The following is a 25862-nucleotide window of genomic DNA, read 5'->3' as shown; positions in this document are numbered from 1 at the left end:
CCCGAAACTGGCAACAGCACAGGGGTCCTTCTGGGGATGACGGTTAGACAGACTGTGACCCACCCATGGCATGCAATACCACTGGGTAGTAAAGGAGCAAGCTATTGATACATGCAACATCTCAGGTGAATCTCCAGGGAATTTCACTAAGTGGAAAAAAGCCAGTCCCCACAGGTTTCATACTGTATGATTTCATCCATACGACATCTTGAAGTGGTAAGATTCTAGAAACGGAGAGCGGACGAGCGACTGCCAAGGCTGAGGGTCTGGCCAAGCGGGCCTGGGGGTGACGTGACTCTAAAAGGACAACAGGGGAGATCCTCGAGGTGATGAAAATGTTCTGTATCGTGACTGCATCCGTGTCAGCTTTCTGGTTGCAGTCCATCGGTGGGTAAGGGTGCGTGGGATCCTTCTGTATTATTTCCTACTGCAGGTGGCTCTAAAATGATCTTCGGGGCACCTGGGTGCCCAGTTCATTGAGCTTCTGACTCTTGGTTTCAGCTGGGGTCATGATCTCATGGTGGGTGGGTTTGAGCCCAGTGTCGGGTTCTGTACTGACAGCGGCGTGCCTGCTTGGGATTCTGTGTCTCCCTCCCTCTCTGCCCCTCCCCTGCTTTCCCTCTCTGTCTCAAAAGAAACTTTAAAAATTAAGCTTAAAAATAATAATAATGAATAAAATTATCTTAAAAAATAAAAACTATAAAAAGTTTGGGGTGCCTAGGTGATTCAGTTGGGTAGGCATCCGACTTCGGCTCAGGTCATGATCTCACCATTCATGAGTTCAGGCCCCGCGTTGGGCCCTGTGCTGACAGCTCAGAGCCTGGAGCCTGCTTCTCATTCTGTGTCTCCCTCTGTCTCTGCCCCTCACCCGCTCATGCTCTGTCTCTCTCTCTCTCTCTCAAAAATACACTAAAAACATTAAAAAATTTTTTTAATTATAAAGATATCAAAAGTTTAATTACACAAAAACAAACATACAAAGAGCCCCAACTAAATAATCTGGGTAAACACAGCTTGCTGACTGCCTGTTTGGTTCACTTAAGGCAGTTAGGAAATGTCCCCAGCAGAAAACAACCAATGGGAAACAAAACGGTGGATAAAAATAGTTTCCCCCTTTAAGATTTTCCCCTTTACGCTGTCCTTGCACTCACCCCCTCCCTCGTTTTAGTTGGTTCCGAACCTGGTAATGGATGGCGTCTGATGCCCAGCTGGGGTCCATTCTGGCAGCCAGCCTTCCCTGTGTGATCTGCGTCCGCTGCCTGCTCTTGGCCTCCCTTCTGTGTGTCAGGTGCTTCGTCTGAAATTCAGGGAGACGGTAGGCCTGAGCAGACCATCTTGCCCCAGGCACAGAGAACCTCCCAGATGGAAGGGACCCAGGATTTTGTTAAGATGGTTGTATGTTTCCTGTGACTGCATTGGTGCCTCCCGTGCTTGTCATTTCCTGCCGCCCTAAAAAAAGTCCTACAATATCTGAGTACCACCTGTGCTAATTCTTGTCTTCAAATCAAATTGTTTACATACATTTAAGAAGAAAACTTTGTCACTTCTGTAAATAGGAAACCAAAATAGTTGCCAAAATAGAGGTAGCCAAAAAATAAATACAACGAAGCAAAGGGAAGCCATTAAGTTACAAACAGACACTGTTTCCCCCCGCCAAAGGCTTAGGGCCCAAGGCCTACATCTCCCGGGTGGGGCCACGATCAAGCACGAGACAGGATCACAGACTGGCCCGATGAAAGGGCCTTGCTCTTGAGCAGATGAGGGTTGAGCGATCATTTAAAAGGCAAGTAATTTTCTTCCTAGTGGGATGTTGTTATTCGAGCCTATCCACTATCACTCTGTAACATTTTTTTTTTTTTTAATTTTGCAATGGAGAATCTCAAACATTCACAATAGTAGATAGGGTAGTATACTGAACTCCATTGATAACAGTCCACGGCCAGTCCGATGTCTTCTGCAGACAACCCCAAGCTGAATGTCCCCATATCATTCTGAAACAAATCCAGGAGATCCTGTCATTTCCTCTGTATTTTAACACGTGTATCTCTAAGAGAGAAGGACCCTTTGATATGTACACTATAACCACAATACTATTATCATCTAAAAAACTAACAATAATTCCTCGGTTATATCCAGTCAGTTCAAATTTCCAACTGTGTCATGAATGTCACATTTTCCCCCCAGTGTGTGTTTTAAGAATCAGAATCTGGGGCACCTGGGTGGCTCAGTCAGTTAAGCGGCCGACTTCGTCTCAGGTCATGATCTCGTGGTCTGTGAGCTCTAGCCCCGCGTCGGGCTCAGTGCTGACAGCTCGGAGCCTGGAGCCTGTTTCAGATTCTGTGTCTCCCTCTCTCTGACCCTCCCCTGTTCATGCTCTGTCTCTCTCTGTCTCAAAAATAAATAAAACGTTAAAAAAAAAAAAAAGAATCATGATCTGTGGCGCCTGGGTGGCTCAGTTGGTTGAGCGTCAGACTTCGGCCCAGGTCATGATCCTGCGCTTTGTGGGTTCGAGCCCTTGTGGGTTCGAGCCCTGCACCGGGCTTTATGCTGACAGCTGGGAACCTGGAGCCTGCTTCAGATTCTGTGTCTCCCTCTCCCTCTGCCCCTCCCCCACTCATGCTCTGTCTCTCTCAAAAATAAAAACATTCGAAGAATTTTTTTGAAGAATCGGGATCCAAGTAAGATTCAGATACGTTGCAGTTGGTTGAAATGAGCTTTTAATTTATAGGCTCCCCCTTTATCTCTATGTTGCCCCTGGTGATTTCTGTGTTTCCCCTCTATCTTTGGAGTAGAAGTGTGTACTTTGGAGCACCCTCGTGCTGAGTGTGCCTGCCCTGTGACACACTTGTGGGCACGTCTGCAGCAGCAGTGGCTTTGTGTTGCACGAGGCTGCAGCTAGGTTTTGGTTGTGGGTCCCTGGAAATTTAGGAAAGGGGGACTCAACATGAACTTTCGGGCATCTCTGAGCAGGAAAACTCAGCATTTTAGACACTTAAAAATTAAGAAAGATGGGCGCCTGGGTGGCTCAGTTGGTTAAGCATCTGACTCTTGATTTCAGCTCAGGTCATGATCTCACCCGTCGTGAGTTAGAGCCCTGCATCGGGCTCCACGCTGACAGTGCAGAGCCTGCTTGGGATGCTCTCTGCCCCTCCCCCGCACTTCTCTCCCTTTCTCTCTCTCTCAAAATAATAACTTAAAGGAAAAAAAAAAAAGGACTGTCACCCTTTTATATTAAAAACACAATTTTAGGGGCGCCTGGGTAGCTCAGTCGGTTCAGCATCCAACTTTGGCCCAGGTCATGATCTCACAGTTCGTGAGTTCAAGCCCCACGTCAGGCTCTGTGCTGACAGCTCAGAGCCTGGAGCCTGCTTCAGATTCTCTGTCTCCCTCTCTCTGACCCTCCCCCATTCATGTTCTGTCTCTCCCTGTCTCAAAAATAAATGAATATCAAAAAAAAATTTTTTTAATAATAATTATTTTAAAAAAGAGGCTGGGAGCAGTGGCATGGCTTCAGCCTTTGCAAAATGATTTCCAAAACATCATCTTGTGTGAAATAATCATGCTATTTAATTACAGAAATTGCTGTTCTCTATGTGTGTGCAGACAAGCTGCCTGTTCGTGGGATCCAACATCTGTTTGTGCATTTACTCTCATTCGGGAAGGTCTTCTCACATGGGCCTCATTCGTCCTCCATCAGGATCACTGGGTGTTTCTTTCAGCCCATCAGCTTCTCCTGGGCTGCTGGAGCCCCTGGTCCCTGAGCCCTGGACTGATTGCAGCTCCACACTCGGAGACCCTCAGGAGCCCAGGTGCATGTATGTTAGCCCAGCCAGCCGAGCCTGCCTCGGGCAGCCCTGGCTGGACACAAAAGGGAATCCCCAGACATCTCCAGGGCACCAAACCTGGAGGAGGGCAGAGCCTGCTCCTGGCTTCCCAAATCCACCCCAGCCAGCCGGGCCAGTCCACTCAGGTGCCTGAACAGGCAACACAGATCATAGCCGCTGATGTGTGTTGTTGTTTTTTAAACTTACATTTACATAGTGGCCTATTGCAATAATGAATAATGTGAGAGTAGTATACTGGCCACTAAATAATAAGTAAAAAGTAAACAATGAAAAAAAAAATTTCCATTGCAGGCTAATATGGAGATTCAGTAGAATAGTTCAAGTATGAGGTTAGACTTGCACTTATCAAAAATATCACCCCTTGCAGGGTGCCTGGGTGGCTCAGTGGCTTAAGCATCTTGGCTTCAGCTCAGGTCATGACCTCCTGAGATCAAGCCCTGCATCAGGCTCTGTGCTGACAGTGTGGAGCCTGCTTGGAATTCTCTCTCCTGCTCTCTGCCCCTCCCCCGCTTGTGCTTGCACTCTCTCTCTCTCTCTCTCTCTCTCTCTCTCTCTGTCTCTCTCAAAAACAAATAAGGAAACATTAAAAAAAAATTACCCCTCTGTGTCTCCCTCTCTCTCTGCCCCTCCCCCGTTCATGCTCTGTCTCTCTCTGTCCCAAAAATAAATAAAAAACATTGAAAAAAAAAATTAAAAAAAAAAAAAAAATTACCTCTTGTGGTTGGCACTCTATCTCACATTTTAAGATTTAAACCAGGGGTGCCTGGGTAGCTCAGTTGATTAAGCATCTGACTTTGATCTCACGGTTCAGGGGTTCAAGCCCCACATCGGGCTCTCTGCTGTCAGTGTGGAGGGAGCTTCAGATCCTCTGTCCCTTTGCCCCTCCCCTGCTTATGCGCTCTCTCTCTCTCTCTCTCTCTCCCAAAAATAAACATTTAAAATACTAAAATAAAATTTAAACCAAATAAGAATTCCAAGTGGCTTAGAATGGCTGAATCACAAAAAAGGGTTTTTTTCTTTGTCTTCACAGTCACTGTACTATCATTGTCTATTTTGAAATTACCATTTAAACACAGGAACGTGTATTGCCTTAGGGGCTGCAGACAAGCACTGTCCCTGAAGCAAATTCAAACGATGCCCAAAAAGTTACAAATTTACTCTGGGAACAAACACATGAGCTAAATCCATGTATCTGGGGAGCCAACTGTGTAACTAGGAGTTTTCTGGAAAAAACAAAAACAAAAACAAAAACAAAAAAAAACTCCTAGTGTTTTATTAAAACGTCAGTTTTGTAAGTGTGTTATTTTAGAGCATATATGTTACCAAAATTCCATAGTGCACAGGCACGAAAAGTAAAAACAAATTGGACTACATCAAACTTTAAAACTTCTATGCATCAAAAGTTATGATCAAAAGAGTGAAAAGGCAACCTTCACCATGGAATGAAATATTTGCAAAGCATATACTCACAAGGGGTTAACATCCAGAATACACAAAGAATTCCTATAACTCAACAACAAAAACCAAACAAGTGACCCAATTTAAAAAACGGGCAAGAGACTTAGACATTTCTCCAAAGAAGATCTGTAAATTGCCAATATGCATGTGAAAAGATTTTCAACATCACTATTCACTGGGGAAATGCAAATGAAAACCTACAATGAGATAGTACTTCATACCCATCAGCTACTATAAAAATAACACGCGCGCGCACACACACAAAACCACAAGTGTTGATGAAGATGTGGGGAAATTGGGACCCTGTGCACGGCCAGAGGGAATGTAAAATGGTGCAGCCAATACGGAAACAGTCTGGCGTTTCCTCAAAAAGTTAAAAATTGATCTACCAGATAATCCAGCGATTCCACTTTTGGGTATTTACCCCAACAACTGAAAGCAGGGACTCAAGTAGATATTTGTACACTCGTGTTCATAGCAACACTATTCACAATAACCAAAAGGCAAACGCAACCTAAATGTTCCACAGATGAATGTCCTCAGTGTGCAACAGGTGAACGGGTAAGCAAAATATAGCAGAAACATACAGTGGAATATTATCCAAGCTTCAAAAAGGAAAGAAGTTCAGGGGCACCTGGGTGGCTCAGTAGGTTAAGCATCCGACTTCAGCTCAGGTCATGATCTTTTGGTTCCTGAGTACGAGCCCCACATGGGGTTCTGTGCTGACAGCTCAGAGCCTGGAGCCTGCTTTGGACTCTGGGTCTCCCTCTCTCTCTGCCCCTCCCCAGCTCATGCTGTCTTTCTCTGTCTCTCAAAAATAAAAATAAATGTTAAAAAAAACTTTTTTTAAAAGGGGGCGACTGGGTGGCTCAGTTACACTTCAGTCTTCAGCTCAGGTCATGATCTTTCAGTTGGTGGGTTTGAGCCCCATGAGCCCCTGCTTCAGACTCTCTCTGTCCCTCCCCTGCTCATGCTCTGACTCTCTCTCAAAAATAAATAAATGTTTAAAAATAAATAAATAGGGGCGCCTGCGTGGCTCAGTCAGTTAAGCATCTGCCTTCAGCTCAGGTCATGATCTCGTGGCTCGTGAGTTCAAGCCCCACATCAGGCTCCATGCTGCCAGCTCAGAGCCTGGAGTCTGTTCAGATTCTGTGTCTCTATCTCTCTCTGCCCCACCCCGCTTGCGTGCGTGGCGTGTGTGTGCGTGTGTGTGTGTGTGTTCCCTGTCTCTCCAAAGTAAATAAACATTAAGAAAATTAAAAAATAATAATAATAAATAAAAAGGAAGGAAATTCTAACACATGCTACAACATGGATGAACACTGTAAGTAACATAAGCCAGTCACAAAATCCAAATACTGTGTGACTTCACGTACATGAGGTCCCTACAGTAGTCAAGCTCACAGAGACAGAAAGCAGAGTTGGTGGCTTCCAGGGGCTGGGGGAGGGGGGCGGAGAGTTACGTAATGGGGACAGGGTTTCCATTTTGCAAGAAGAGAAATTCTGGATATTATTTGCGAACAATGTGAATAGACTTAACATGGCGAAGACGATACATTTTATGTTATGTGTATTGGGCATACACACAAAGATTCTTTTAAACCCTCAGTAGTAGCCACTGCAGTTCCTCAGAACTCAGACCCACAGCTGTGTTTCCCAGGATTTGTGGATTTGATCACTGTGATAAATAATAAATATGCACTGACATTATTTAATAGGGCCTGTGTGTGGTGATAATAAAAAGCAGAGACCTTCATTCAGTCCATTTTTATTACTGACTTTTTTGTTTGTTTTTATTTTTTTTTATTTTTTATTTTTTTATTTTTTATTAATATATGAAATTTATTGTCAAATTGGTTTCCATATTATTACTGATTTTAAATGCTCTGTAGACGATACATCCTCTTACTACCTGCACCTAGAGCAGACCACTCCTACTGCCCACATTTGGATACTGATTACTTTTTTAAAAAATACTTAATCTATTTATTTTGAGAGAGAGAGAGGGAGGGAGAGCACATACCTGCCTGTGCAAAGTGGGGAAGGGACAGAGAGAGAAGGAGAGAGAGAATCCCAAGCAGCCGCTCAGTCAGTGCAGAGCGCAATGTAGGGCTTGAACCCAGGAACTGTGAGATCATGACCTGAGCCAGAATCAACAGTTGGATGCTTAACTGACTGAGCCACCTAGGCATCCAGGATAATGCTCACTCCGATGGCCTTTGCACATGCTGGCCAGATCCCGACTCTGCTACCTACCTTTGGCTGTGTGGCCCTGAGAAAGTTAGTTACATTTTCATCCCATCAGGAATCGCCTGATCAGCACTGGCACTAGTTTAAGCCCCGCGTCGGGCTCTGTGCTGACAGCACGGGCTCTCTGACCCTCTTTCCCCTGTAGGAAAGTAACCTTGCAATAACCAACCTGCTTTTTTGTCTAGTAGAATTTCCCTCTTCCCCCTCCCTTCGTCCTGTAAAAATCTTTCATTTTGTACAGCTCCTTTCTATCTGCTAGATGGGATGTTGCCTAATCCCCGAATCACTGAATAAAGCCAGTAAGATCTTTTGAAAATTTCCTCCATTGAATTTTTGCCACAATGTCAACAAAATGATTGTAAGCTCTTGTAACTATATGAAAGATTAGCTTTAGACATCTATTCATGCAGACAGCATGCTTTAGAAACAAACAAACAATGAAGCCAACAGAGTGCTGATTCACTTAGTAGATGTTTGTTGAGTGTCCTGGTGGTTACTCCTCCAGTGGGTGAACTGGGCATACAGAGAAGGACTGAATGGTGTCTCGGGTTTTTACAGCGCGTGAGATAGTGTAACTTACAGGAGATGCGTATTTTATCTTTCAGATGACCAAAATGTATTTCTCATGTATGCTTGCTCTGTGTCCATAGTTCGGGGCTCACAGCTGCCCAGACTCTTGAAACTGCCTGACCGATAAGAGCAACTTGGGTCACGGTATTTGGTCTCTGGTCCTCAGTTGCCAACGTTGCTTCAGAGCCCTTGCAGTAAAATGAGAGTCTTGTCGTTCCCAAGCCCCTTTCCGCCACAAGTGGGTTTAGGTGATGAAGTAACTTCTGGGAAGCACCTAAGGGTGGGGGCTGGTTGCCATGGGAACCAACCAGGAATTGAGGGCTGGAACTTTCATTCCGACACCCTGACCTCAAGGGAAGGAAGAAGGGCTGGAGGGTGAATCAGTCACCAACGGTCAATGATTTAATCAATTAACTATGTAATGAAGCCTCCATTAAGAAAAAAAAAAAAAAAAAAAAGGAGGGGATTCGCAGCTTCCAAGTTGGGGACCAGAATGCTTCCATGTGCCCCAAAGTCCATGAGGACAGAAGTTCCTTCGTCTGGCACCTCACCCCAGGTATCTCTTCATTTGACTGATGTTTTTCCTTTGTAATAAATAATATCCTTTGTAATAAATATCCTTTAATATCCTTTGTAATAAATCGACTATCCAGTCAGTAAATGGGCTTCCTGAAATCTGTGAGCTGCTCCTAGCAAATTAACAGAAATTCAAGGAGTGGGTTGTGGGAACCTCTGATTTATAGCCAACTGGTCAGAAGCACAGGTGACAACCTGGACTGTCGACTGGCATCTGAAATGGAAGCCAGTCTGGTGGGACTGAGCCCTTAGCCTGTGGGATGGCACTATCCCCGGGTAGAGAGCGTCAGAATTGCGGTGAATTCCAAGACAGCTGGGCTGGCATCGGAGCATCGCTTGGTGGTGTAGGGGGAACCCCCCCCCCCAACAACTCCTGCCCTATATCAGACCCGGTGACCAGAACTTTGAACTGTCTAGCGGGGAAGACTGACCACCAAGGCTTTCATTTGGGGCATGGAACAGTAGGTGAGCTTTTGTTTCCGCCTGCATATTTTCCTAGAGTTTGGGTTTTTGCAAGGACGTGTCTAATGGTTGTTAACAAAAATACAATAAAGTTCAAAGTAATAGAGTGCACGCTAGCTTAGACAGTGGAAAACAGAGGCTGTTCTGGGGGCCCATCAGACACCTCCCAACCCAGTGTGAAGTAGGGGTGGGGAAGGGGGACGGTGTCCCAGAGGACGCTTCTAAAGCAAGAAGCATGGACCTTTTCTGCTGGGTGGTGAGCTCTTTACAGGGTTAGGACTGTTCTCCTAGTGTAATTCCCTCCTCACAGCTCGGCAGCTGTATAGACAAAGCGCTCCTGTGCTTCTGCATTACTCTCACGCTGCTACCACACTTCACTTCACTTCTGGTGCCAGATGTGTGCATTTTCCACCCATCGGGCAATTCTACACCAGCTGGGTGTCCTACAATTCAATTTGCTTCTGATGCTATTGACCTGGACATAGTGTCAGATCCCACAGGTTAAGGGCTCAGTCTCACGAGATCGTCCCCTACTTCAGACACCAGTCACGAGTTCGGCTTCTCACTTACCCTTCTGACTGATCAGGTCTAAACTGAGGTTCCCGTGATCCCCTCCTTGGGTTTGGTAATTTGTTAGAATGGCTTCCAGAACGCAGGGAAACAATTATTTACACTTACTGGTTTAGTATAGAGGCTACAGATGGATGGTCAGATGGAGAGGTGCATGGGGCAAAGTCAGGAAGAGTCCCAAATGTCCCCGTGAATTGTGGTGTGCCATTTTCCTGGTACATGGATATGTTCAGCAACCCGGAAGTTCTCTGAACACTCTGCTTTGGGGTGTTTATTCAAGCTTCATCATGCAGGCGTGATTGATCATTAATTCAATCTCCAGCTCCTCTTCCCTCCCTGGAGGATTGGGAGTGGGGGGAACAGAAAGTTCTAAGTTTCTGATCATGGCTTGGTCTTTCTGGGGACCAGCCTCCAGGCTGAAGCTAGCCAAGAGATCACCAAGAGTCACCTCACTAGAACAAAACACACTCCTATCATTCGGGAAGTGCCAAGGGACTTAGGAGTTCTGTGTCAGGAACCAGAGTCAAAGACCAAATATTAGAACAAAGGATGTTCCTAGTGCAATTCTTACATAGGAAATCACAAGGGTTTTAGGAGCTCTGTGCCAGAAACTGGGGGTATGTCACGGCAGGTAAGTAAAACCAATCCCCTCTACGGATTTGGAAACCGAGCAAGGAAAATAGCTTCTGAAGGGTCACATAACCACTCGGTTGGTAGAGCGAGAATTAAAACCCAGTTCTCCTGACATTCAGGCCACTGCCAAGGATATTTCCAAGGACGTGATTTTTAAAAATCAGAACTCTTTTCTTGTTTTTATTCTCTGGGTTGGAGATGTCCATGAAAACAGGAACTGGTCCCATCTGTATTATCTCCTCTACACTAATTAGTCTCCGTTTTATTTTGCTAGGGTCAGCCCAGGGACACACCGACCCAAGGAGATTAGTCATTAAAAAAAAAAGTAAAAAGGCTGTCCGGGAGCTGCCATGAAACATTTTGTTGTTCTCAAATGCCAAATTCTGATCCCTGAGCTGGGATGAGATGTTTGCCTGTCACGAGACTAAATGCGTCTTTTGCCAAAAATGGGCTGCATTCGGATGCTGAAGAGACGTTATCCCGTAAAGCTTCGTCTTTAAAGTTCAGGATTCTTTCCCTCCCAGGCAGGAGAAAATTACACCCTCTGTGTGCACTCAGCTTTCTACTTTTCAGAGGCTGCTTTTCCTCTGTGATCTTTTTATCCTCGCTGAAAATCAAAGTGCAGGACACAGCAATTGGGAAGGTGCTTTAAGAGACCCAGCAAATGCACACTTTTATGATTATACCTATCTTACAGATGAGTGCACTGAGACCTAGAGAGGTAGAGTGACATGCCTGTGATCCCAGAGCCTGGGCCCAATGTATTTGGGGGCTGAGACTGGGGTGAAATCCGAATGCCTTCTCCATACTCCTGAGGACAAGACCATTTTGTTTGTTTAAGCATTTCTTTTCAGACAGGGAAATGGGCCATGTTCCATTTAAAATATCCTCATGGTCTGGGGCACCTGGGTGCCTCAGTCAGTTAAGCGTCTGATTCTTAGTTTCAGCTCAGGTCACGATCTCACGGTTTCATCAGTTCAAGCCCCGCATTGGGCTCTGCACTGACAGCAGAGCCTGTGTGGGATTCTCTCTCCCTTTCTCTCCCCCACTCGTGCTGTCTCTATCTCTATCAAAGTAAATAAACAAATCAAAAATTTTTTTCAATAATAAAAAAATAAAATATCTTCAGTCTTTAGACCAAGAACCAGAAAATTATAACTTGTAAAAAATAATCCTTGAAAAAAAACAAGACAAATTAGGCAGAACATGATAGCTTCCTGAGGAGTGTCCATTAAATCCTGGTTTGAACATTAATTATAGGGTTTGCCTGTGCACAGTGACAAGTTAGTGTCTGACTTTGCTCTTGAACACGTCCAGGGACAAAGGACTCACTGCCATCTCACCCACCTGTCATGCGTTCTGCTGTATGTCAATCCCAAATCTGCCTTGCCAGCTAGAGCTGTTCTCCATCCACCGGTCCAAATTCTGCCCTTGGGAATACCATGCCCCTAGAGTCAGCCTGACCACTGGCCTCCATCTGACTGACGTCCCCTGCAAGCATGACACAAGCCAACTGTAGGACCATAAGCTGAGATGCAGCCTGGGGGTTAAGCCCTAGATCCTGGAACCTGGCTGTCTGCATTCACCTGGCTCTTCCCACATACAGACTGCCGGACCAAGTAATCTCAACTTTCCCCCTGGCCTTAGCGAGTTGGTTCTGTACTTTATTAAAAACTTATTCTTGGGGTGTTTGGGTGGCTCCGTCAGTTAAACGTCGGCTCAGGTCATGATCTCATGGTTCGTGAGCTCGAGCCCCACATCAGGCTCTGTGCTGACAGCTCAGAGTCTGGAGTGTGTTTCAGATTCTGTGTCTCCCCCCTCTCTGCCCCTCCCCCATTTGTGCTCTGTCTCTCTCTCTCTCTCTATCAAAAGTAAATAAACATTTTAAAAAAACAGAGAAAACTGTTCCTTTAAAAAAAGTTTATTCTTTTCTTTCTTTTTTTTTTTAATTTATTTACGTAATCTTTACATCCAATGTGGGGCTTGAACTCACGACCCTAAGATCAAGAGTCACATGCTCTTCTGAGTGAGCCAGTCAGGCACCCCAAAGTTTATTTTTTTCTGATATAACTGTTTGGAGCTGTATTAGCGGGGCTCTCCAGAGAAACAGAACCAATAGGATATGAGTATATGTGTGTATGCATGTCTAAAGAGATTCGTTGTAAGAAATGACTCACAAGATTAAAATTACAGAGGCTTGCAAATCCCAAGATCTGTGGTCGGCAAGCTAGAGACCCAAGAGAGCCAATAGTGTTCTGGTCAGAGTCTGAAGGCCTGGGACCAGAAGAGCTCTCAGGTGTGAGTTCCAGTCTGAAGACAGGAGACGGGATGTCTCAGCTGAAATAGTCTGGCAACTTAAGTTCCCTCTTATTCAGCTTTTTATTCTCTTCAGGTTTTCAACTGATTGGATCCCCCGCTGGGGAGGACAATCAGCTTTACTCAGGCTACCCAGTCAGATGTTTTTTGTTTGTTTGTTGTTTGTTTTTTAAGTAGGTTCCATGCCCAGCATGGGGCTTGAACTCACCACTGGTGGGATCAAGAGTCAGACACTCTACTGACTGAGCCAGCCAAGGCGCCCCCCCCCCCACCTTTTCTTTTCCACATATTAACTTTACCCACAAACACGCTCACAGACACACGTAGAATACCCTTTGACCAAATGTCTGTGCGCCCCCGTGGCCCAATCCGGCCGACACATGAAAATTAACCATCGTAAGGGCTTTGAATCTCCTCTAAGCCTCTTGGCTTCTCACAAATTCAAAACGCTGTGTTTTCACTATCATTCAAGTTCAAAATACTTTCAAATTCCCTTGTGGCTTTTTTATTCATCACTTACCTAAAAGTGGATTGTTTAATATTCAAGTGTTCTTGAGATTGTGTAGATGGCCTTTTAATTTTATTTTTAATTGTGGTAAAATAAACATAACACGAAAACTACCTTCTTCACCATTTTTAAGTGCACAGTTCAGTAGCACTAAGTACATTCACAGTTTTGTATGACCATCACCACCATCGGTCTCCAGAACTCTCTTCATCTAGCATTATTGACACTTTGTCCCCATGAAACAACACCTCTCACTTCCCTCTCCCCCAGGTGCTTGGCAAATGGCATTTTACTTTATATCTCTATGAATTTGACTCTAGGAACTTTATATGAATGGAATCGTACAGGATCTGTCTTTTTGTGACAGACTTATTTCACATATGGCACAGTGTCCTCAAGGTTCATTCCTGTGGTAACCTGGGTCAGAATTTCCATCTTTGTTAAAGCTGAATGCTATTCCACTGGGTGTGTAGACCACATTTGTTTACCCATTCATTGGCCTATGGTCTCTTGAGTTGTTTCCCCTGCTTTGCTACTGTGAATACGGCTGCAATAAACATGGGTGTGCAGGGGCACCTGGTGGCTCCGTCAGTTAAGCGTCTGACTTCAGCTCCGGTCATGATCTCACAGTTCATGAGTTCGAGCCCCCTGTAGGGCTCTGTGCTGACAGCTCAGAGCCTGGAGCCTGCTTTGGATTTTGTGTCTCCCTCTCTCTCTGCCCCTCCCCTGCTCATGCTCTGTCTCTCTGTGCCTCAAAAATAAATAAAATGTTAAGAAAATTTTTAAAAAAATGGGTGTGCAAATACCATCTTTGAGGCCCTGCTTTCGATTGCATTCGCATCAATAGCACATAAGGGTTCCAACTTCTCTACATCCTCGGCAACACTTGTTAGCTTCTGTTTTTGTCTTTACTGTGCCCATCATAGTGGGTATGAAGAATAGCTTATTTTGATTAATGTCTAATTTAATACAATTTTTGAGACTTGTTTTAGGGTCTAGCATGTGGTATATATGCGGTAAATACTTCACGACACCTGAAAAGAATGTGTATCCTACAAGTATTCGGTATAATAGTTTACAAATACCAATTCGGACACGTTTGTTGATAGTATTATTTAAATATTCTATATCTTCATGATGTTTCATTTTACTTTCTTGTCCACTGAAAGGAGATGTTAAAGTTTTCAATATCAGGAACAACTTATGCTGATAAATTTGGCAACCTAGATGAAATTAACAAATTCCTTGAAAAACACAACTAACCAAAACAGAAAAAAAAAAAAAAAAAAGAAATTAAAACTCTGAATGACGCTTTGGCTGGTAAAAAAAAAAAAAAAAAAAAAAAAATTAAAGTCACAATTAAAAACTTTCCCGCAAAGAAAATTCCAGGACAAGATGGCTTCCCAGTGGGAATTCTATCACACATTTAGGGACAAAATAATTCTAATTTACACAATCTCTTCCAGAACATAGAGGAGGTGAGAATGCTTCCCTACTCTTTTTAGTGGGCCAACATAATTCTGACACCAAACATCACAAGAAGAGAAAATTACAGATTAATATCCCTCTTAACTAGAAACATAAAAATCCTTACCAAAATATTGGGAGAATAGAAGCCAGGGCCTTATCCCAGGAATGCAAATTTGGTTTAACATTCAAAACTCAGTCAATACACATCATCACATTAACAAGATAAAAAGGGAAAATATTGGGACCATCTCATTGAGGCAGAAAAAAGCATTTGAGAACATTCAATACCCATTTGTGATAACAACCGTCAGCAAAGTAGGAAGAAAAGGAAACATCTTCAGGCTAATAATGTGCAGTATGAAATGCATTCAGTTACCAACATGTTTGTTGTTGGTGAAACTTGGAAATACTGAAACACGGAAGGCTCTTCTCCATCTCAGCAAAAAGACAAGGATGTCTAATCTTATCACTTCTATTCAACATCGTTCCAGAAGGTCTAGCCCCGTGCAGCAAGGTAATGTAAGGGAGAAGGATTCATTTTCAGAAGGGAGAAGTAAGGGAGGGATTCATTCTCAGAAATATCAAATAGAAGCTGTGCTGCCTAGTTACCAGTAGATTTACAACTAATGGAAATATGTACAACCAACCCCCCCCCCCAACACACACACATATACACACGCACACACACACAATGGAGTCCCAAACCCTTAGACACTTCACTTCCTGCTTCTTCTTCCCCTGTCCATTTCCTGGGCTTATTTTCACCAGGTTGTTTTCACGGGCTCTGCAATGAGCATACACCAAAGAACAAAGGGAGGAGGGACTGAGTCTGTGCCTCACCTCAGGGAATGTACATTTGTTCCAATCAGACTACTTTTTGCCTTACATGGGCATAGGTGACATCCAGGTAAGGCTGTAAGCTCTGTAGTACTCAGCCAACGAGGAACCAAGGGAGGGACTTACCTCTGTAGTGCTCAGCCAATGAGGAATCAGGGGAGGGACTTGCATGCTAGGAGATAAATTGTCTGCTGTAACTGCCCCCAGTGGGTCTGTCCATCAGATACCTGCTTTTGCAAGAATGTTGATTAAAGTCTCGCTTCACTGTGCTCCGAGTGTCTGTGTCTCTCCTTTGATTAGGTCGGTGGGCCTATTTCTCACAGGTAACAACAATAACAACAACAACAAAATACATACTGGAAGGAAGAAATAAAGCTGTTTCTACTCACAGGCAACATGATCCTGTATTCAGAAAACTTAAGCATCTTAATAAACAAAAAAAAAACTAGAAAAATTAAGTGAATTTCGCAAGGCTTCAGAATACAAGATCGATACATAAAGCTCGTGTTTATATATACTAGCAACAAGCAAGTAGAAGAGAATGTAAAAGGACACCATTTGTAATAGCAACGAAAACATAAAATATTTAGAAACGAATTTAATGAAATAGGGGTAGGTATGATCTCTACACTGGAAACTACAGAACAATGGTGAGAGAAATTAAAGATTTAAATAAATGGGCAGATACACCACTATGTTCATCCATTAGAGGACCGAAAAGTTTTTTTCCAAATTCACCTAAAATTTCAACACGAATCCAAGGAAACAATAAAACCAACAAAGCTGGTTAGTAGATATTGACAAGCTGATCCTAAAATGTGTATGAAAATGCAAAGGGTCTAGGATAGCCAAAACAATTCTGAAGAACAAGTTCAGAGGACTTAAACTTCTGAAAGACTCACTATAAAGCTAGCAATCAAGCTTTCTGTAGTCAAGCATTTATGATACTGACATAAGAGCAGACAGATAGATCTGTAGAACAAAGACAGTCCAGAAATAGACCCTTTACAAAGATACTTTGTCCTTATAAAGATATCTTATATAAAGATAACTCAAGTAAGAGATGAAAACTTTTTAATGAATGATGCTATAACAACGGAGTAATCAAATCCATACATAAAAAATAATGTGCAATCTATTGTGGCTGGAACCATAAACCTTCTACAGGAAAACACAGGAACATACTTTTGTGACCCTGGGGCAGGCAGATATTTCTAAATAACAAAACCAAACAAGAAAAAAAATGGATAAACTGGTCTTCATCAAAACTTAAAATCTCTGCTCTTTGAAGACTCTGGTAAGAGAATGAAAAGAATCCACAGACCAGGAGAAGGTATTTGCAAATCATGTATCTGATAAAGGACTGTGTATTCAGAACACATAAAGAACCCTCAAAACTCAATAAGAAAACTCCAGTAAAAAAAATACATGACAGATTTGAACAAACACTTCACCCAAGATAAACGGGTGACAAATAAGTACATGAAAAGACACTCAACGTTATTAATCATTAAAGAAATGCAAATGGAAACCTCATTGAGCTACCATTACATACCTATTGGAATGGCTGCGATGAAAAGGACCACCAAATGTTGGGGTGGATGCAGTGGGATTGGAATCCTATCCTGGCAGGAATGTAAAATGTCACAACCACTTTGGAAATCAGTTTGGCAGTTTTTAAAAATTAAAAAAAAAAAATCTTTTTAAGTCATCTCTATGCTCAATGTGGGACTCGAACTGACACCCCCAAGATCAAAAGTTGCACACTCCCCTGACTGAGCCAGCCAGGCACCCCTAGTTTGGCAGTTTTTAAAAAGTCAAACATACACCTACTACATGTTTTGGCAATCTCACTGCAATCCTACTGTTAGGCATTTACCCAGAAAAAGAAATTATATGTCTCACAAACACTTGTATATGAATGTTCATAGGGGCTTTGGTTGATACAGCCAAAAAACTAAAAATAATCCAAATGTCCACCAACAGAAAAAGGGATAAACAAGGAGTAGTGTATCCATACAATGGAGTACATTTCAGCAGTAAAAATGAATGAGGTATTGACACTTACTATACCACGGATGAATTTCAAAATAATTTTACTGAGTGAAAAAAGCCAGACATAAAAAGAGTCATACTCTATGGTTCCATTTATACGAAAATCTAGACAACACAGGGGCACCTGGGTGGCTCAGTCGATTAAGCATCTGACTTTGGCTCAGGTCATGATCTTTCGGTTGGTGGGTTTGAGCCCCATGTCGGGCTTTGAGATGACAGCTCAGAGCCTGGAGCCTGCTTCAGATTCTGTGTCTCCCTCTCTCTCTGTCCCTCTCCTGCTTGCACTCTGTCTCGCTCTCTCTCAAAAATGAATAAATGTTAAAAAAATTTTTTTAATCTAGACAGTATAAACTCATTTGTAGTAACAGAAAGTAGATAAATGAGTATCTGGGGCTGGGTGGCAGGAGATGGGGGGCACAGGAGGAAAGAATCACAAAGCAGCACCATCAAGCTTTTGGGGATGACAGATGTATTTACTGTCTGAATTATGATGACGGTTTTCACAGTGTTTCCATATATTTATATATGTATATATCAAAATGTATCAGTTTATATGCTTTAAATACCTGCCGTTTATTATTTATCAATTACACACCAAAGGGGAAAAAAAAGGGAATAGGCAAGACATAAACTGGGAGAAAATATTCTCAACACTTATATCTGACAAAGGAATTGCTTCTGGAATATATTTAAAAAAAAAAACTCTAGCAAATTAATACTGGAAAGACAAACAACCTAGTTTGAAAAAAAAAAAGTGGGTAAAAATGAGCAGACACTTCATAAAAGAAGATACACAAATGGCCAATAAGTACGAGAAAAAGTGTCCGCCATCATTCGTCAGAGAAATGTAAAGTAATGCCACAGTGAGACATCATTTCCCACCCACCAGACCAACTAAAACAAATATGAGTGACAACCCCAAATGTCCCCAAGGTTGTGGAACAGCTGGAACCCTCCTTCCTTGCTGGTGGGGACAAAACTGCTTTGGAGGACTGTTTGGCGGCTGCTTATACAATTAATTATACAATTGTTTATACCCGGCAACTCCGCCACTAGGTGTTTACCCAAGTAAAAAGATATGTCCCCCACACCCGTCTTGCACACGACTGTTCACAGGAGCCTTATTCCTCTTTGCTCCAGGCTGGAAGTGACCCAACTGTCTGACAACAGGAGGACACAGAAATAGTGGTGTATTCAGGAAATGGAATGTCAGTCCGTAATAAACGTGAAGTCACCAACCCCACAGGCATAATGCTGAATGAGAGAAGCCAGACACAAAAACAGTGCAATCTGTATGCCTCCGTTTCCTCAAAGTTCAAGAATAGACGAAAGTCAATCTATCCTTTTAGAAATCAGAGCAGTGGTGGCCCCTAGTGGGGAGGGAAATTCATCGGAAAAGGACAACTTTCTGAAGTGGGACAGGCTGCACACCGTGATTTGGCAAATGAAGACAATATTTATTTTAAGTCTGTGCATTATACCTGAATTCAGATTTCAAATTTTATTTTAATGATGAATCAGCAAGACACGTGAGGACCCCAGCGCATGCCCATGTATTGTTTCCTGCAGGAAGCTGTTGAAACCTCACAGCGCATGGTGAAGCAGGTGCCATTCCCATTCCCACTTTACAGATGAGAAAACACATCTGTAAGCCTATAGAACGGCTGGACCCCTGCCCATGATTTTCAAGGTGGGACGGCAGGTACGGGCGCGGAATCCTGGGAGTCTGATGGGGGCGGGCTGTGTTCTAGGTCCTGTGCTAGCTACTGGGAGACCTCTGTGAGCCTGTGGGCTGGTGAAGGAGATGGCGAATGTGTGGGTGCGTGCCACAAGAGTACCTCAGGGGCCCATGGGAGACCATCAGGGCCAAGGCCTGACTACCTGGGAGGATGGTGAGGGGGGCAGGGTGTGGCGGGGGAGGCCTGTTAACCCAGTGAGCATGCTGGTCACCAGGAGGAATCATTCTAAAACATGGATCTGACCTGGTGTCTCACCTGCTTGAGCCTTTCCACAGGCATCCTGACTTTGGTTCCCAGACCAGGGTGCATCTTGGATCCACCTGGGGGCCTAGTGACAGTAAAGATCTCTCCAGCCCCCGTGGAGGGTCTCAAAACTGGAAGCAGCCACCTATGGGGAAGTATGTTCTCTTTCCTCACTTTCATTCACCTTCAAAAGGGCACACAGAAGTTGGCATGGACCTCAGTCATGCTTGGTTAATGACTGCCTGCCTTCTGGGGAGACAAGGAAGATAAGTACGTGATGGGTCCTGAGGCCCACATGAGGACTGAACCAAAGGCATCCCATTAAGGGCAGTAATTAAGACTGGGATTCCAGGGGTGCCTGGGCAGCTCAGCTGGTTGAGCGTCTGACTCTTGATTTTGGCTCAGGTCATGATCTCACAGTTCATGACAGCGTGTTCTCTCTCTCTCAAAATAAATAAATAAACATTAAAAAAAAAAATACTGAGATTCCAGAGAGCCCAGAAATAAGCCCAAGTATATTCAGTCAACTAATATTTGGAGGGACAAGGGAGCCAAGAATATTCAGTGGAGAAAAGATAGTCTCTTCAATGAATGGTGCTGGGAAAATTGGATATTCACATGTAAAAGCATGAAACTAGGTCCTTATCTTACACCACGCACAAAAATTAACTCACAATGGATTAAAGACTTAAATATGAGACCTGAAGCCATGAAACTTCTAGAAGAAAATATAGAAAAAGGCTCCTTGACATGGCCATTGCTGATGACTTTTTGGATATGACGAGCAGCAATATTAAAAATACACAGGCAAGGGGCGCCTGAGTGGCTCAGTCGGTTGAGCTTCCGACTTCAGCTCAGGGCATGATCTCGTGGTTCGTGAGTTTAAGCCCCGTGTCGGGTTCTGTGCTGACAGCTCAGAGCCTGGAGCCTGCTTCGGATTCTGTATCTCTCTCTTTCTCCCCCTCCCCTGCTCACGCTCTGCCTCTCTCTTTCTCTCAAAGATATAGAAATGTTGAAAAAAATTTTTAAAAATAAATAAAAATACACAGGCAGGATTACATCAGACTGAAAGTTTCTGCAGAGCAAAAGAAACCATCAACGAAGCGAAAAGTGAAAAGACAACCTACAGAATGGAAAAAAACAATATCTGCAAACCACATACCTGATAAGGGGATAATATCCAAAAAATATAAAGAAGTCATATAACTCAAAAGCAAACATAGTAATAATAATTTTTTTTTAAATCCAATTAAGAAAGGAGCAGGGGTACCTGGGTGGCTCAGTGCATTAAGTGTTTGGATCTTTTTTTTTTTTTTTAATTTTTTTTTTTAATGTTTATTTATTTTTGAGACAGAGAGAGACAGAGCATGAACGGGGGAGGGGCAGAGAGAGAGGGAGACACAGAATCGGAAACAGGCTCCAGGCTCTGAGCCATCAGCCCAGAGCCCGACGCGGGGCTCGAACTCACGGACCGCGAGATCGTGACCTGAGCTGAAGTCGGATGCTTAACCGACTGAGCCACCCAGGTGCCCCAAGTGTTTGGATCTTGATCTCGGCTCAGGTCATGATCTCACAGTTTGCGGGACTGAGCCCTGCGTCAGGCACTGTGCTGACAGTGCAGACCCCGTTTGGGAGTCTCTCTCTCCCTCTCTTTCTGTCTCTCTCTCTCTCTCTCTCTCTGAAAATAAATTTTTAAAGCTTAGCTTTAAAAAAAAAAAAAAGCAAATGGGGTGCCTGGCTGGCCCAGTCGGTGAAACATGCAACTCTTGATCTTGGGGTCATGGGTTCATGTTGAGTGTAGAGCTTGCTTAAAAAAACAAAAGGAGCTGGGGCGCTTGGGTGGCTCAGTCGGTTGAGTGTCGACTTCAGCTCAGGTCATGATCTCGTGGTTGACGAGTTCGAGCCCCGCGTCTGGTTCTGTGCTGACAGCTCAGAGCCTGGAGCCTGCTTTGGATTTTGTGTCTCCCTCTCTCTCTGCCCCTCTCCCACTCATGCTCTGTCTCTCTCAAAATATAAACAAACAAACAAACAAAAGGAGCAAAAAACCTGAATAGACATTTCCAAAGAAGATATATGAATGGCCAACAGGAACCTGAAAAGATGCTCAACATTGCTAGCTGTTAGGGAAATGCAAATCAAAACCAAGAGGGATATGGCTTCATACCTGTTAGAATGGCCATCACCAAAAAGACAAGAGATAACAAACACTGGTGGATATGTGAAGAAAAGGGGACCCTTGTGTACTCTTGGTAGAAATGTAAATTAATTCAGCCACTATGGAAAACAGTAAAGGTTCTTCAGAAAATCAAAAATAGAACTACCATATGATCCAGCAATTCCACTTCTGGGAATATATCCAAAGGAAATGAAATCACTAACTTGAAAACGTATCTTCACATTCAGTGTAGCAGTATTCACAATAGCCAAGACACGGAAACAACCTAAGTGTCCATCAACAGATGAATGGATAAAGAGTTGTGCATATAGGAGGTAAGGGAAACAAAAGCAAAAACGAACTATTGAGACTTCATCAAGATGAAACACTTCCGCACAGCAAAGGAAACAATCAACAAAATGAAAAGGCAGCCTAAGGAATGGAAGAAGATACTTGCAAATGATATATCTGATAAAGGGTTAGCATCCAAAAATCTGTAAAGAACTTATCAAACTCAACACACACACAAAAAAAAAAAAAAGAAAAGAAAAAAGAAAAAGAAAGAAACAAATAATCCAGTTAAGAAATGGGTAGAAGACATGAGTAAACATATATACAATGGAATATTCCTCAGTCATTAAAAAACAAGACCACATGCCTGGACCCTGGCGGTACTATGCTCAGCAAAATGAGTCAGAGAAAGACAAATACTGTATGATGTGTGTTATATGTGGAATCTCAAAATTACAAAAAAACAAGAAAACTTATAGAAAAAGATTTGTGGTCACCAGAGGCAGAGGGTAGGGAGGGGGGACTGGAAGAAGGTGGAAAAAAGGTACAAACCTCCAGATGTAAGATAAATAAATACGAGGGCTGTGATAAACATTACGATGACTGTAGTTACCACCACCATGTGATATATCTGAAAGTTGTTAAGAACCAAGAATTCTCATCACAAGGAGAAATTCTTTTTCTTTTTTTACCCATTTCTTTTTATTGTATCTACGTGAGGTGAGGTGATGGATGTTAACTAAACGTATTGTAGTGATCATTTCAAAATATATGGAAGTCAAGCCTTCATACCACATGCCTGAAACTCATACGGTGATGTGGGCTAATTGGATCTCGATAGAACTAGGGAGTGGGGGGGGGGGAAGACTGGTATTCCAAAAGAGTCCCTCCACCTCTGTGGGCTAGATGCCAGAGAAGGAGCTGGTCTTCTCTTCCAGGAATTAAAAAAAAATTTTTTTAACGTTTTATTTATTTTTGAGACAGGAAGAGACAGAGCATGAACGGGGGAGGGTCAGAGAGAGGGAGACACAGAATCTGAAACAGGCTCCAGGCTCTGAGCTGTCAGCACAGAACCCGACGCGGGGCTCGAACTCACTGACCGCGAGATCATGACCTGAGCTGAAGTCGGCCGCTTAACCGACTGAGCCACCCAGGCACCCCATCTCTTCCAGGAATTAGGTAAAAGTTTCACCTGTCCTAGATCAGGAGATCTAGGTAAAAGTTTCACTTGTCCTAGTCTCAGTCCATGGAAAGTGGAGAATCAAACCCCAGGGCAGGAGCTCGGACACCGATATATCAGTGAGCAATAGTTACACAGCAAGCCATTCTCAAACTTAGTGGCTTAAAAAACAACAAAACCTAATCATTTATTGCTCGTGACTTGATGGGGCAGCTGGGCGGCTCTGATGTGAACCAGGCTTGGCTCCTCCTAGGTGCAAGTGACCGCCTGGCTCGGCTGACACGTCTAGCATGGCCACGTGCACACGCCTGACAGTTGGCCAGCTGTCGGCTGGGGCAACAGGAATAACTGGGCCACACGTCTCTCATCCCCCAGCAGGCTAGCCTGGGCCTGTTGACATGGTAGCTGGGCAGGTTCCAGGGAGAGAGCAGACGCGTGTGGGGCCTCTTTCGGTCCAGGCTTGCCACGGAAAATAACCACCAGTAACCACCAAGGCAAAGCATAAACCAGCACAGACTCCACCTCTTGATGGGAGGGTTCCCCACATCACACTGCAAAAGGCACAGACTAGGGAAATGTATACCAAAAGCATAATGAGGTACCACCTCACACGCATCAGGCTGGCTACTAGGAGAATGACAGAAAATAATAAGTGTTGGCAAGAACACGAAGACATTGGAACCCTTGTACGCTGTTGGTGGGAACGTAAAATGGTGCAGCCACTGTGGAAAACGGTAGGGTGGTTCCTCCAAAAATTGACCCAGCAATCCCCCCTCTGGGTATATACTCCAAACACAAGAAAGCAAGGCCTTGAAGAGGTATCTGTCCATTCGTGTTCCTAGTGGCATTATTCACAATAGTCAAAAAGGTGGAAGCAACTCAAGTGGCCATTGACAGACGGATAAACAAAATGTGACATATGCGCACAACAGAATATTATTCAGCCCTAAAAAGGGAAACCCTGACATGTGCCAGGGCTGGGGGATGGGGGGGGGGCATGGAGAGGTGTTGTTTACCGGGTAGAGTTTCAGCTTGTAAAACTGAACCTTGTAAAGGTGGAGAGTTCTAGAGAATGGCTGTACAACAATGTGAAGGCACTCGGCACTACCAAACTGTACGATTAAAAATAGTTAAGACGGTCAACTTTATGTTATGTGTATTTTACCAAAATTTTTTTAAACGGTACAGGTATGGAGATTGGTTGAGGATTGGAACCATTCTTGCAAAAGACCCGCCACACTTGGGTTCTGAGCTGTGGGAATTTCCCAGGTTACCTTCCCCTCTCTGAGCATCGGTTACCTTTGAACTGATGATGAAACTCATTCTGTGTTACTTCCATTTTGTGGAGGAGAACGAGTTGATGTCCTTGCCCTAAGATTAAAACCCTGGTCTTGGCCTTCTTCTGGGTCATGTGGTCCTTCGGCTGCTCCAGAACAACAATATCTGGAGGATAAACATCACCAATGAACCAGTCCCACAAATTCAGATGGCCATGAAGAGTGGGATCCACCTGGAGCCATGCAACAGCAGGGCGAGCTTTGCCCAGTACCATGCCCTGTCCACGAGAGACCAATGCAGTTCCCTCTTGTCCTCCACCTCTGTGCTGAGTTACACCCAGTAAGTCACTTTCCCTCTCTGGGCCTCAGTTCCTCTACCGGTACAATGAGGAGCCAAGAGAAGGAGTGGGCAATGTCTGGAGATGCTCCGTTAGGTCTGTTTTGGGAGCCCCATTTTCCTCTGCTTTACCCAGTGACCTGCTTCCTCCACCAGAAAGTGAGCAAAAACCATGAGATCTGCCTAAAGGATGGGGAGACACAAGTCCCCAGAGCTGGTTGGAAAAGGGCAGTTGCGAGAAAGAATAAAACTGCTTCCTGCTTATATCTCATCTACTGGGCTCCACGGTGTGTTTAAAAACACAGTCACACCCTGACATTCTTCTTTCAATGAACCATCTTAGAGGTGCCCTGAGATTAGCGGCTTTGGGGCTGCAAAGACCAAATATTGACTCTGGCTGACTTAGTCCTGAAGGGGGGCTTATTGTAAGGATTCTAGGAGATCCGGGATATTTGGAGGAAAGGTTTCCAAAATGAGCCACAACCCAGGGTACCGGTGGTAGGGAATTGGGCAGTGGGATCTTTAGCAGATGTCCGCTGCTGGAGTGGGCCCTCTGCCTGTCCCTATTCCTCAACAGTCAGTATGGCCTCCAACTACCCATAACCACGGCTTCCTGCTGCTGAAGGATCCAGTCCTGGATGACGGCATGGGATTGGCCAAACCTAATTCCACGCCTTTCTCTGCTCCCCTGGCTGGGGTGGGGTAGGAAAAGAAGGATGCAACGGACGTTGTAGCTCCCGAGCTCTCTCCACCACCTGCTCCCCAATCCTGGCATCCCTTGAGGCATCTTTTTGCAACTGTGTGGCAGTTATATTTCTCCCAACATGCGTTGCTGCTTCCTTCGATCCCTGATGCCCTCCTGGGTGTCATCCCCCAAGGCACTCCCGAACGAACCTCCTGCACACAAATAGACCTCTCAGAGACTGCTTCCCTGAGAACCCGGCCTGCAACCGAGAACGTGGCTCTTCATTGTTTTCACTGGTCGGCTCCATGTTCTCCCATCAAAAATCCACTCCACGGGGGTGGTAGGGAGGCCCCTTCATCCCCCAGGACCCTGTTGCTCTTCTGGCCTTGGTTACAGGAGCCCAGG

General features: G+C 44.2%; 1 long non-coding RNA gene across 1 annotated transcript; it reads right to left on the bottom strand.

Annotated features, from left to right (window-relative positions):
- LOC125929670 (uncharacterized) lies at positions 1-25862 on the bottom strand. Its single transcript, XR_007459925.1, has 3 exons — positions 24458-25862; positions 1181-1297; positions 1-297 (listed from the first exon to the last, which is right to left on the bottom strand). It is a non-coding gene; the product is annotated as an uncharacterized LOC125929670 (long non-coding RNA).

This window comes from Panthera uncia, chromosome A2 (genome assembly GCF_023721935.1).
Source record: "Panthera uncia isolate 11264 chromosome A2, Puncia_PCG_1.0, whole genome shotgun sequence".
Taxonomy (NCBI): Eukaryota; Metazoa; Chordata; class Mammalia; order Carnivora; family Felidae; genus Panthera; species Panthera uncia.
The sequence above is the reverse complement of the archived record's forward strand: the minus strand, read 5'-3'. Positions and strand labels throughout refer to the sequence as shown.